Consider the following 13,472-nt stretch of genomic DNA (forward strand, 5'->3'; position numbering starts at 1 on the left):
CACAAAATTTCAACAATTTCTGACTTCATTTGGTATTCTTCGTGCATTTACTTATTTTTTTTGAGCTAGTTGACCCTGAAATTGAAAAGCACTACAAATGAACTCTGAAAATGTTGAAAGTTGGCATGCTATCATCATTTCACCCACATAGAATGTGTTACAAAGTTGAGAGGGCTACGACAAAAACTGGATGCACTTCGTGTACAAAACGGGCAATCTCTCTCGAAGTATGAGGGTTTCGAACGAGAACTCATCTCTTACAAAGGGATTTCATTTTTTGAACTTATTTGAACTCCATACTTTTTGTGTGTTCAAAATGCACCATTCAAAGGCACATCACAAAATTTCAACAATTTCTGACTTCATTTGGTATTCTTCGTGCATTTACTTATTTTTTTTGAGCTAGTTGACCCTGAAATTGAAAAGCACTACAAATGAACTCTGAAAATGTTGAAAGTTGGCACGCTATCATCATTTCACCCACATAGCATGTGTTAAAAAGTTGAGAGGGCTACGAGAAAAACTGGATGCACTTCGTGTACAAAACGGACAATCTCTCTCGAAGTATCAGGGTTTCGAACGAGAACTCATCTCTTACAAAGGGATTTCATTTTTTTGAACTTATTTTAACTCCATACATTTTCTGTGTTCAAAATGCACCATTCAAAGGCACATCACCAAATTTCAACAATTTCTGACTTCATTTGGTATTCTTCGTGCATTTACTTATATTTTTTGAGCTAATTGACCCTGAAATTGAAAAGCACTACAAATGAACTCTGAAAATGTTGAAAGTTGGCATGCTATCATCATTTCACCCACACAGCATGTGTTAAAAAGTTGAGAGGGCTACAACAAAAACTGGATGCACTTCGTGTACAAAACGGACAATCTCTCTCGAAGTATCAGGGTTTCGAACGAGAACTCATCTCTTACAAAGGGATTTCATTTTTTTGAACTTATTTTAACTCCATACATTTTGTGTGTTCAAAATGCACCATTCAAAGGCACATCACAAAATTTCAACAATTTCTGACTTCATTTGGTATTCTTCGTGCATTTACTTATTTTTTTTGAGCTAGTTGACCCTGAAATTGAAAAGCACTACAAATGAACTCTGAAAATGTTGAAAGTTGGCACGCTATCATCATTTCACCCACATAGCATGTGTTAAAAAGTTGAGAGGGCTACGAGAAAAACTGGATGCACTTCGTGTACAAAACGGACAATCTCTCTCGAAGTATCAGGGTTTCGAACGAGAACTCATCTCTTACAAAGGGATTTCATATTTTTGAACTTATTTGAACTCCTTACTTTTTGTGTGTTCAAAATGCACCATTCAAAGGCACATCACAAAATTTCAACAATTTCTGACTTCATTTGGTATTCTTCGTGCATTTACTTATTTGTTTTTGAGCTAGTTGACCCTGAAATTGAAAAGCACTACAAATGAACTCTAAAAATGTTGAAAGTTGGCAGGCTATTATCATTTCACCCACATAGCATGTGTTAAAAAGTTGAGAGGGGTACGACAAAAACTGGATGCACTTCGTGTACAAAACGGACAATCTCTCTCGAAGTATCAAGGTTTCGAACGAGAACTCATCTCTTAGAAAGGGATTTCATTTTTTTGAACTTATTTTAACTCCATACATTTTCTGTGTTCAAAATGCACCATTCAAAGGCACATCACCAAATTTCAACAATTTCTGACTTCATTTGGTATTCTTCGTGCATTTACTTATATTTTTTGAGCTAATTGACCCTGAAATTGAAAAGCACTACAAATGAACTCTGAAAATGTTGAAAGTTGGCATGCTATCATCATTTCACCCACACAGCATGTGTTAAAAAGTTGAGAGGGCTACAACAAAAACTGGATGCACTTCGTGTACAAAACGGACAATCTCTCTCGAAGTATCAGGGTTTCGAACGAGAACTCATCTCTTACAAAGGGATTTCATTTTTTTGAACTTATTTTAACTCCATACATTTTGTGTGTTCAAAATGCACCATTCAAAGGCACATCACAAAATTTCAACAATTTCTGACTTCATTTGGTATTCTTCGTGCATTTACTTTTTTTTTTTGAGCTAGTTGACCCTGAAATTGAAAAGCACTACAAATGAACTCTGAAAATGTTGAAAGTTGGCACGCTATCATCATTTCACCCACATAGCATGTGTTAAAAAGTTGAGAGGGCTACGACAAAAACTGGATGCACTTCGTGTACAAAACGGACAATCTCTCTCGAAGTATCAGGGTTTCGAACGAGAACTCATCTCTTACAAAGGGATTTCATTTTTTTGAACTTATTTTAACTCCATACATTTTCTGTGTTCAAAATGCACCATTCAAAGGCACATCACCAAATTTCAACAATTTCTGACTTCATTTGGTATTCTTCGTGCATTTACTTATATTTTTTGAGCTAATTGACCCTGAAATTGAAAAGCACTACAAATGAACTCTGAAAATGTTGAAAGTTGGCATGCTATCATCATTTCACCCACACAGCATGTGTTAAAAAGTTGAGAGGGCTACAACAAAAACTGGATGCACTTCGTGTACAAAACGGACAATCTCTCTCGAAGTATCAGGGTTTCGAACGAGAACTCATCTCTTACAAAGGGATTTCATTTTTTTGAACTTATTTTAACTCCATACATTTTGTGTGTTCAAAATGCACCATTCAAAGGCACATCACAAAATTTCAACAATTTCTGACTTCATTTGGTATTCTTCGTGCATTTACTTATTTTTTTTGAGCTAGTTGACCCTGAAATTGAAAAGCACTACAAATGAACTCTGAAAATGTTGAAAGTTGGCACGCTATCACCATTTCACCCACATAGCATGTGTTAAAAAGTTGAGAGGGCTACGAGAAAATCTGGATGCACTTCGTGTACAAAACGGACAATCACTCTCGAAGTATCAGGGTTTCGAACGAGAACTCATCTCTTACAAAGGGATTTCATATTTTTGAATTTATTTGAACTCCATACTTTTTGTGTGTTCAAAATGCACCATTCAAAGGCACATCACAAAATTTCAACAATTTCTGACTTCATTTGGTATTCTTCGTGCATTTACTTATTTGTTTTTGAGCTAGTTGACCCTGAAATTGAAAAGCACTACAAATGAACTCTGAAAATGTTGAAAGTTGGCATGCTATCATCATTTCACCCACATAGAATGTCTTAAAAAGTTGAGAGGGCTACGAAAAAACTGGATGCACTTCGTGTACAAAACGAACAATCTCTCTCGAAGTATCACGGTTTCGAACGAGAACTCATCTCTTACAAAGGGATTTCATTTTTTTGAACTTATTTGAACTCCATACTTTTTGTGTGTTCAAAATGCACCATTCAAAGGCACATCACAAAATTTCAACAATTTCTGACTTCGTTTGGTATTCTTCGTGCATTTACTTATTTGTTTTTGAGCTAGTTGACCCTGAAATTGAAAAGCACTACAAATGAACTCTGAAAATGTTGAAAGTTGGCATGCTATAATCATTTCACCCACATAGCATGTTAAAAACTTGAGAGGGCTACGACAAAAACTGGATGCACTTCGTGTACAAAACGGACAATCTCTCTCGAAGTATCAGGGTTTCGAACGAGAACTCATCTCTTACAAAGGGATTTCATTTTTTTGAACTTAGTTGAACTCCATACTTTTTGTGTGTTCAAAATGCACCATTCAAAGGCACATCACAAAATTTCAACAATTTCTGACTTCATTTGGTATTCTTCGTGCATTTACTTATTTTTTTTGAGCTAGTTGACCCTGAAATTGAAAAGCACTACAAATGAACTCTGAAAATGTTGAAAGTTGGCATGCTATCATCATTTCACCCACATAGAATGTGTTACAAAGTTGAGAGGGCTACGACAAAAACTGGATGCACTTCGTGTACAAAACGGGCAATCTCTCTCGAAGTATGAGGGTTTCGAACGAGAACTCATCTCTTACAAAGAGATTTCATTTTTTGAACTTATTTGAACTCCATACTTTTTGTGTGTTCAAAATGCACCATTCAAAGGCACATCACAAAATTTCAACAATTTCTGACTTCATTTGGTATTCTTCGTGCATTTACTTATTTTTTTTGAGCTAGTTGACCCTGTAATTGAAAAGCACTACAAATGAACTCTGAAAATGTTGAAAGTTGACATGCTATCATCATTTCACGCACATAGCATGTTAAAAAGTTGAGAGGGCTACGACAAAAACTGGATGCACTTCGTGTACAAAACGAACAATCTCTCTCGAAGTATGAGGGTTTCGAACGAGAACTCATCTCTTACAAAGGGATTTAATTTTTTTGAACTTAGTTGAACTCCATACTTTTTTTGTGTTCAAAATGCACCATTCAAAGGCACATCACAAAATTTCAACAATTTCTGACTTCATTTAGTATTCTTCGTGCATTTACTTATTTTTTTAAGCTAGTTGACCCTGAAATTGAAAAGGACTACAAATGAACTCTAAAAATGTTGAAAGTTGGCATGCTATCATCATTTCACCCACATAGCATGTGTTAAAGAGTTGAGAGGGCTACGACAAAAACTGGATGCACTTCGTGTACAAAACGGACAATCTCTCTCGAAGTATCAGGGTTTCGAACGAGAACTCATCTCTTACAAAGGGATTTCATTTTTTTGAACTTATTTTAACTCCATACATTTTCTGTGTTCAAAATGCACCATTCAAAGGCACATCACCAAATTTCAACAATTTCTGACTTCATTTGGTATTCTTCGTGCATTTACTTATATTTTTTGAGCTAATTGACCCTGAAATTGAAAAGCACTACAAATGAACTCTGAAAATGTTGAAAGTTGGCATGCTATTATCATTTCACCCACACAGCATGTGTTAAAAAGTTGAGAGGGCTACAACAAAAACTGGATGCACTTCGTGTACAAAACGGACAATCTCTCTCGAAGTATCAGGGTTTCGAACGAGAACTCATCTCTTACAAAGGGATTTCATTTTTTTGAACTTATTTTAACTCCATACATTTTGTGTGTTCAAAATGCACCATTCAAAGGCACATCACAAAATTTCAACAATTTCTGACTTCATTTGGTATTCTTCGTGCATTTACTTATTTTTTTTGAGCTAGTTGACCCTGAAATTGAAAAGCACTACAAATGAACTCTGAAAATGTTGAAAGTTGGCACGCTATCATCATTTGACCCACATAGCATGTGTTAAAAAGTTGAGAGGGCTACGAGAAAAACTGGATGCACTTCGTGTACAAAACGGACAATCTCTCTCGAAGTATCAGGGTTTCGAACGAGAACTCATCTCTTACAAAGGGATTTCATATTTTTGAACTTATTTGAAACTCCATACTTTTTGTGTGTTCAAAATGCACCATTCAAAGGCACATCACAAAATTTCAACAATTTCTGACTTCATTTGGTATTCTTCGTGCATTTACTTATTTGTTTTTGAGCTAGTTGACCCTGAAATTGAAAAGCACTACAAATGAACTCTAAAAATGTTGAAAGTTGGCATGCTATCATCATTTCACCCACATAGCATGTGTTAAAAAGTTGAGAGGGCTACGACAAAAACTGGATGCACTTCGTGTACAAAACGGACAATCTCTCTCGAAGTACCAGGGTTTCGAACGAGAACTCATCTCTTAGAAAGGGATTTCATTTTTTTGAACTTATTTTAACTCCATACATTTTCTGTGTTCAAAATGCACCATTCAAAGGCACATCACAAAATTTCAACAATTTCTGACTTCATTTGGTATTCTTCGTGCATTTACTTATTGTTTTTGAGCTAGTTGACCCTGAGATTGAAAAGCACTACAAATGAACTCTGAAAATGTTGAAAGTTGGCACGCTATCACCATTTCACCCACATAGCATGTGTTAAAAAGTTGAGAGGGCTACGAGAAAAACTGGATGCACTTCGTGTACAAAACGGACAATCTCTCTCAAGTATCAGGGTTTCGAACGAGAACTCATCTCTTACAAAGGGATTTCATATTTTTGAATTTATTTGAACTCCATACTTTTTGTGTGTTCAAAATGCACCATTCAAAGGCACATCACAAAATTTCAACAATTTCTGACTTCATTTGGTATTCTTCGTGCATTTACTTATTTGTTTTTGAGCTAGTTGACCCTGAAATTGAAAAGCACTACAAATGAACTCTGAAAATGTTGAAAGTTGGCATGCTATCATCATTTCACCCACATAGAATGTCTTAAAAAGTTGAGAGGGCTACGAAAAAACTGGATGCACTTCGTGTACAAAACGAACAATCTCTCTCGAAGTATCACGGTTTCGAACGAGAACTCATCTCTTACAAAGGGATTTCATTTTTTTGAACTTATTTGAACTCCATACTTTTTGTGTGTTCAAAATGCACCATTCAAAGGCACATCACAAAATTTCAACAATTTCTGACTTCGTTTGGTATTCTTCGTGCATTTACTTATATTTTTTGAGCTAATTGACCCTGAAATTGAAAAGCAATAGAAATGAACTCTGAAAATGTTCAAAGTTGTCATGCTATCAACATTTCACCCACATAGCATGTGTTAAATAGTTGAGAGGGCTACAACAAAAACTGGATGCACTTCGTGTACAAAACGGACAATCTCTCTCGAAGTATAAGGGTTTCGAACGAGAACTCATCTCTTACAAAGGCATTTCATTTTTTTGAACTTATTTGAACTCCATACTTTTTGTGTGTTCAAAATGCACCATTCAAAGGCACATCACAAAATTTCAACAATTTCTGACTTCATTTGGTATTCTTCGTGCATTTACTTATTTTTTTTGAGCTAGTTGACCCTGAAATTGAAAAGCACTACAAATGAACTCTGAAAATGTTGAAAGTTGGCATGCTATCAACATTTCACCCACATAGCATGTGTTAAAAAGTTGAGAGGGCTACGACAAAAACTGGATGCACTTCATGTACAAAACGGACAATCTCTCTCGAAGTATCAGGGTTTCGAACGAGAACTCATCTCTTACAAAGGGATTTCATTTTTTTGAACTTATTTGAACTCCATACTTTTTGTGTGTTCAAAATGCACCATTCAAAGGCACATCACAAAATTTCAACAATTTCTGACTTCATTTGGTATTCTTCGTGCATTTACTTATTTTTTTGAGCTAGTTCACCCTGAAATTGAAAAGCACTACAAATGAACTCTGAAAATGTTGAAAGTTGGCATGCTATCATCATTTCACCCACATAGCATGTGTTAAAAAGTTGAGAGGGCTACGACAAAAACTGGATGCACTTCGTGTACAAAACGAACAATCTCTCTCGAAGTATCAGGGTTTCGAACGAGAACTCATCTCTTACAAAGGGATTTCATTTTTTTGAACTTATTTTAACTCCATACATTTTGTGTGTTCAAAATGCACCATTCAAAGGCACATCACAAAATTTCAACAATTTCTGACTTCATTTGGTATTCTTCGTGCATTTACTTATATTTTTTGAGCTAATTGACCCTGAAATTGAAAAGCACTAGAAATGAACTCTGAAAATGTTCACAGTTGTCATGCTATCAACATTTCACCCACATAGCATGTGTTAAATAGTTGAGAGGGCTACGACAAAAACTGGATGCACTTCGTGTACAAAACGGACAATCTCTCTCGAAGTATAAGGGTTTCGAACGAGAACTCATCTCTTACAAAGGGATTTCATTTTTTTGAACTTATTTGAACTCCATACTTTTTGTGTGTTCAAAATGCACCATTCAAAGGCACATCACAAAATTTCAACAATTTCTGACTTCATTTGGTATTCTTCGTGCATTTACTTATTTTTTTTGAGCTAGTTGACCCTGAAATTGAAAAGCACTACAAATGAACTCTGAAAATGTTCAAAGTTGTCATGCTATCAACATTTCACCCACATAGCATGTGTTAAATAGTTGAAAGGGCTACGACAAAAACTGGATGCACTTCGTGTACAAAACGGACAATCTCTCTCGAAGTATAAGGGTTTCGAACGAGAACTCATCTCTTACAAAGGGATTTCATTTTTTTGAACTTATTTGAACTCCATACTTTTTGTGTGTTCAAAATGCACCATTCAAAGGCACATCACAAAATTTCAACAATTTCTGACTTCATTTGGTATTCTTCGTGCATTTACTTATTTTTTTGAGCTAGTTCACCCTGAAATTGAAAAACACTACAAATGAACTCTGAAAATGTTGAAAGTTGGCATGCTATCATCATTTCACCCACATAGCATGTGTTAAAAAGTTGAGAGGGCTACGACAAAAACTGGATGCACTTTGTGTACAAAACGAACAATCTCTCTCGAAGTATTAGGGTTTCGAACGAGAACTCATCTCTTACAATGGAATTTCATTTTTTTTGAACTTATTTGAACTCCATACTTTTTGTGTGTTCAAAATGCACCATTCAAAGGCACATCACAAAATTTCAACCATTTCTGACTTCATTTGGTATTCTTCGTGCATTTACTTATTTTTTTTGAGCTAGTTGACCCTGAAATTGAAAAGCACTATAAATGAACTCTGAAAATGTTGAAAGTTGGTATGCTATCATCATTTCACCCACATAGCATGTTAAAAAGTTGAGAGGGCTACGACAAAAACTGGATGCACTTCGTGTACAAAACGAACAATCTCTCTCGAAGTATCAGGATTTCGAACGTGAACTCATCTCTTACAAAGGGATTTCATTTTTTTGACCTTATTTGAACTCCATACTTTTTGTGTCTTCAAAATGCACCATTCAAAGGCACATCACAAAATTTCAACAATTTCTAACTTCATTTGGTATTCTTCGTGCATTTACTTGTATTTTTTGAGCTAATTGACCCTGAAATTGAAAAGCACTACAAATGAACACTGAAAATGTTGAAAGTTGGCATGCTATCATCATTTCACCCACATAGCATGTGTTAAATAGTTGAGAGGGCTACGACAAAAACTGGATGCACTTCGTGTACAAAACGGACAATCTCTCTCGAAGTATAAGGGTTTCGAACGAGAACTCATCTCTTACAAAGGGATTTCATTTTTTTGAACTTATTTGAACTCCATACTTTTTGTGTGTTCGAAATGCACCATTCAAAGGCACATCACAAAATTTCAATAATTTCTGACTTCATTTGGTATTCTTCGTGCATTTACTTATTTTTTTGAGCTAGTTGACCCTGAAATTGAAAAGCACTACAAATGAACTCTGAAAATGTTGAAAGTTGACATGCTATCAACATTTCACCCACATAGCATGTGTTAAAAAGTTGAGAGGGCTACGACAAAAACTGGATGCACTTTGTGTACAAAACGGACAATCTCTCTCGAAGTATCAGGGTTTCGAACGAGAACTCATCTCTTACAAAGGGATTTCATTTTTTTTGAACTTATTTGAACTCCATACTTTTTGTGTGTTCAAAATGCACCATTCAAAGGCACATCACAAAATTTCAACAATTTCTGACTTCATTTGGTATTCTTCGTGCATTTACTTATATTTTTTTTGAGCTAGTTGACCCTGAAATTCAAAAGCACTACAAATGAACTCTGAAAATGTTGAAAGTTGGCATGCTATCATCATTTCACGCACATAGCATGTTAAAAAGTTGAGAGGGCTACGACAAAAACTGGATGCACTTCGTGTACAAAACGAACAATCTCTCTCGAAGTATGAGGGTTTCGAACGAGAACTCATCTCTTACAAAGGGATTTAATTTTTTTGAACTTAGTTGAACTCCATACTTTTTTTGTGTTCAAAATGCACCATTCAAAGGCACATCAAAAAATTTCAACAATTTCTGACTTCATTTAGTATTCTTCGTGCATTTACTTATTTTTTTAAGCTAGTTGACCCTGAAATTGAAAAGGACTACAAATGAACTCTAAAAATGTTGAAAGTTGGCATGCTATCATCATTTCACCCACATAGCATGTGTTAAAAAGTTGAGAGGGCTACGACAAAAACTGGATGCACTTCGTGTACAAAACGGACAATCTCTCTCGAAGTATGAGGGTTTCGAACGAGAACTCATCTCTTACAAAGGGATTTCATTTTTTTGAACTTATTTTAACTCCATACATTTTCTGTGTTCAAAATGCACCATTCAAAGGCACATCACAAAATTTCAACAATTTCTGACTTCATTTGGTATTCTTCGTGCATTTACTTATTTTTTTTTAGCTAGTTGACCCTGAAATTGAAAAGCACTACAAATGAACTCTGAAAATGTTGAAAGTTGGCACGCTATCATCATTTCACCCACATAGCATGTGTTAAAAAGTTGAGAGGGCTATGAGAAAAACTGGATGCACTTCGTGTACAAAACGGACAATCTCTCTCGAAGTATCAGGGTTTCGAACGAGAACTCATCTCTTACAAAGGGATTTCATATTTTTGAACTTATTTGAACTCCATACTTTTTGTGTGTTCAAAATGCACCATTCAAAGGCACATCACAAAATTTCAACAATTTCTGACTTCATTTGGTATTCTTCGTGCATTTACTTATTTGTTTTTGAGCTAGTTGACCCTGAAATTGAAAAGCACTACAAATGAACTCTGAAAATGTTGAAATTTGGCATGCTATCAACATTTCACCCACATAGAATGTGTTAAATAGTTGAAAGGGCTACGACAAAAACTGGATGCACTTCGTGTACAAAACGAACAATCTCTCTCGAAGTATAAGGGTTTCGAACGAGAACTCATCTCTTACAAAGGGATTTCATTTTTTTGAACTTAGTTGAACTCCATACTTTTTGCGTGTTCAAAATGCACCATTCAAAGGCACATCACAAAATTTCAACAATTTCTGACTTCATTTGGTATTCTTCGTGCATTTACTTATTTTTTTTGAGCTAGTTGACCCTGAAATTGAAAAGCACTACAAATGAACTCTGAAAATGTTGAAAGTTGGCATGCTATAATCATTTCACCCACATAGCATGTCTTAAAAAGTTGAGAGGGCTACGACAAAAACTGGATGCACTTCGTGTACAAAACGAACAATCTCTCTCGAAGTATCACGGTTTCGAACGAGAACTCATCTCTTACAAAGGGATTTCATTTTTTTGAACTTATTTGAACTCCATACTTTTTGTGTGTTCAAAATGCACCATTCAAAGGCACATCACAAAATTTCAACAATTTCTGACTTCATTTGGTATTCTTCGTGCATTTACTTATATTTTTTTGAGCTAGTTGACCCTGAAATTCAAAAGCACTACAAATGAACTCTGAAAATGTTGAAAGTTGGCATGCTATCATCATTTCACGCACATAGCATGTTAAAAAGTTGAGAGGGCTACGACAAAAAGTGGATGCACTTCGTGTACAAAACGAACAATCTCTCTCGAAGTATGAGGGTTTCGAACGAGAACTCATCTCTTACAAAGGGATTTCATTTTTTTGAACTTATTTTAACTCCATACATTTTGTGTGTTCAAAATGCACCATTCAAAGGCACATCACAAAATTTCAACAATTTCTGACTTCATTTGGTATTCTTCGTGCATTTACTTATTTTTTTTGAGCTAGTTGACCCTGAAATTGAAAAGCACTACAAATGAACTCTGAAAATGTTGAAAGTTGGCACACTATCATCATTTCACCCACATAGCATGTGTTAAAAAGTTGAGAGGGCTACGAGAAAAACTGGATGCACTTCGTGTACAAAACGGACAATCTCTCTCGAAGTATCAGGGTTTCGAACGAGAACTCATCTCTTACAAAGGGATTTCATTTTTTTGAACTTAGTTGAACTCCATACTTTTTGTGTGTTCAAAATGCATCATTCAAAGGCACATCACAAAATTTCAACAATTTCTGACTTCATTTGGTATTCTTCGTGCATTTACTTATTTTTTTTGAGCTAGTTGACCCTGAAATTGAAAAGCACTACAAATGAACTCTGAAAATGTTGAAAGTTGGCATGCTATCATCATTTCACCCACATAGAATGTGTTACAAAGTTGAGAGGGCTACGACAAAAACTGGATGCACTTCGTGTACAAAACGGACAATCTCTCTCGAAGTATGAGGGTTTCGAACGAGAACTCATCTCTTACAAATGGATTTCATTTTTTGAACTTATTTGAACTCCATACTTTTTGTGTGTTCAAAATGCACCATTCAAAGGCACATCACAAAATTTCAAAAATTTCTGACTTCATTTGGTATTCTTCGTGCATTTACTTATTTTTTTTGAGCTAGTTGACCCTGAAATTGAAAAGCACTACAAATGAACTCTGAAAATGTTCAAAGTTGTCATGCTATCAACATTTCACCCACATAGCATGTGTTAAATAGTTGAAAGGGCTACGACAAAAACTGGATGCACTTCGTGTACAAAACGGACAATCTCTCTCGAAGTATAAGGGTTTCGAACGAGAACTCATCTCTTACAAAGGGATTTCATTTTTTTGAACTTATTTGAACTCCATACTTTTTGTGTGTTCAAAATGCACCATTCAAAGGCACATCACAAAATTTCAACAATTTCTGACTTCATTTGGTATTCTTCGTGCATTTACTTATTTTTTTTGAGCTAGTTGACCCTGAAATTGAAAAGCACTACAAATGAACTCTAAAAATGTTGAAAGTTGGCATGCTATCATCATTTCACCCACATAGAATGTCTTAAAAAGTTGAGAGGGCTACGACAAAAACTGGATGCACTTCGTGTACAAAACGAACAATCTCTCTCGAAGTATCACGGTTTCGAACGAGAACTCATCTCTTACAAAGGGATTTCATTTTTTTGAACTTATTTGAACTCCATACTTTTTGTGTGTTCAAAATGCACCATTCAAAGGCACATCACAAAATTTCAACAATTTCTGACTTCATTTGGTATTCTTCGTGCATTTACTTATTTTTTTTGAGCTAGTTGACCCTGAAATTGAAAAGCACTACAAATGAACTCTGAAAATGTTGAAAGTTGGCACGCTATCATCATTTCACCCACATAGCATGTGTTAAAAAGTTGAGAGGGCTACGAGAAAAACTGGATGCACTTCGTGTACAAAACGGACAATCTCTCTCGAAGTATCAGGGTTTCGAACGAGAACTCATCTCTTACAAAGGGATTTCATATTTTTGAACTTATTTGAACTCCATACTTTTTGTGTGTTCAAAATGCACCATTCAAAGGCACATCACAAAATTTCAACAATTTCTGACTTCATTTGGTATTCTTCGTGCATTTACTTATTTGTTTTTGAGCTAGTTGACCCTGAAATTGAAAAGCACTACAAATAAACTCTGAAAATGTTGAAAGTTGGCATGCTATCATCATTTCACCCACATAGAATGTCTTAAAAAGTTGAAAGGGCTACGACAAAAACTGGATGCACTTCGTGTACAAAACGAACAATCTCTCTCGAAGTATCACGGTTTCGAACGAGAACTCATCTCTTACAAAGGGATTTCATTTTTTTGAACTTATTTGAACTCCA

Source organism: Hordeum vulgare, chromosome 6H (genome assembly GCF_904849725.1).
Source record: "Hordeum vulgare subsp. vulgare chromosome 6H, MorexV3_pseudomolecules_assembly, whole genome shotgun sequence".
Taxonomy (NCBI): Eukaryota; Viridiplantae; Streptophyta; class Magnoliopsida; order Poales; family Poaceae; genus Hordeum; species Hordeum vulgare.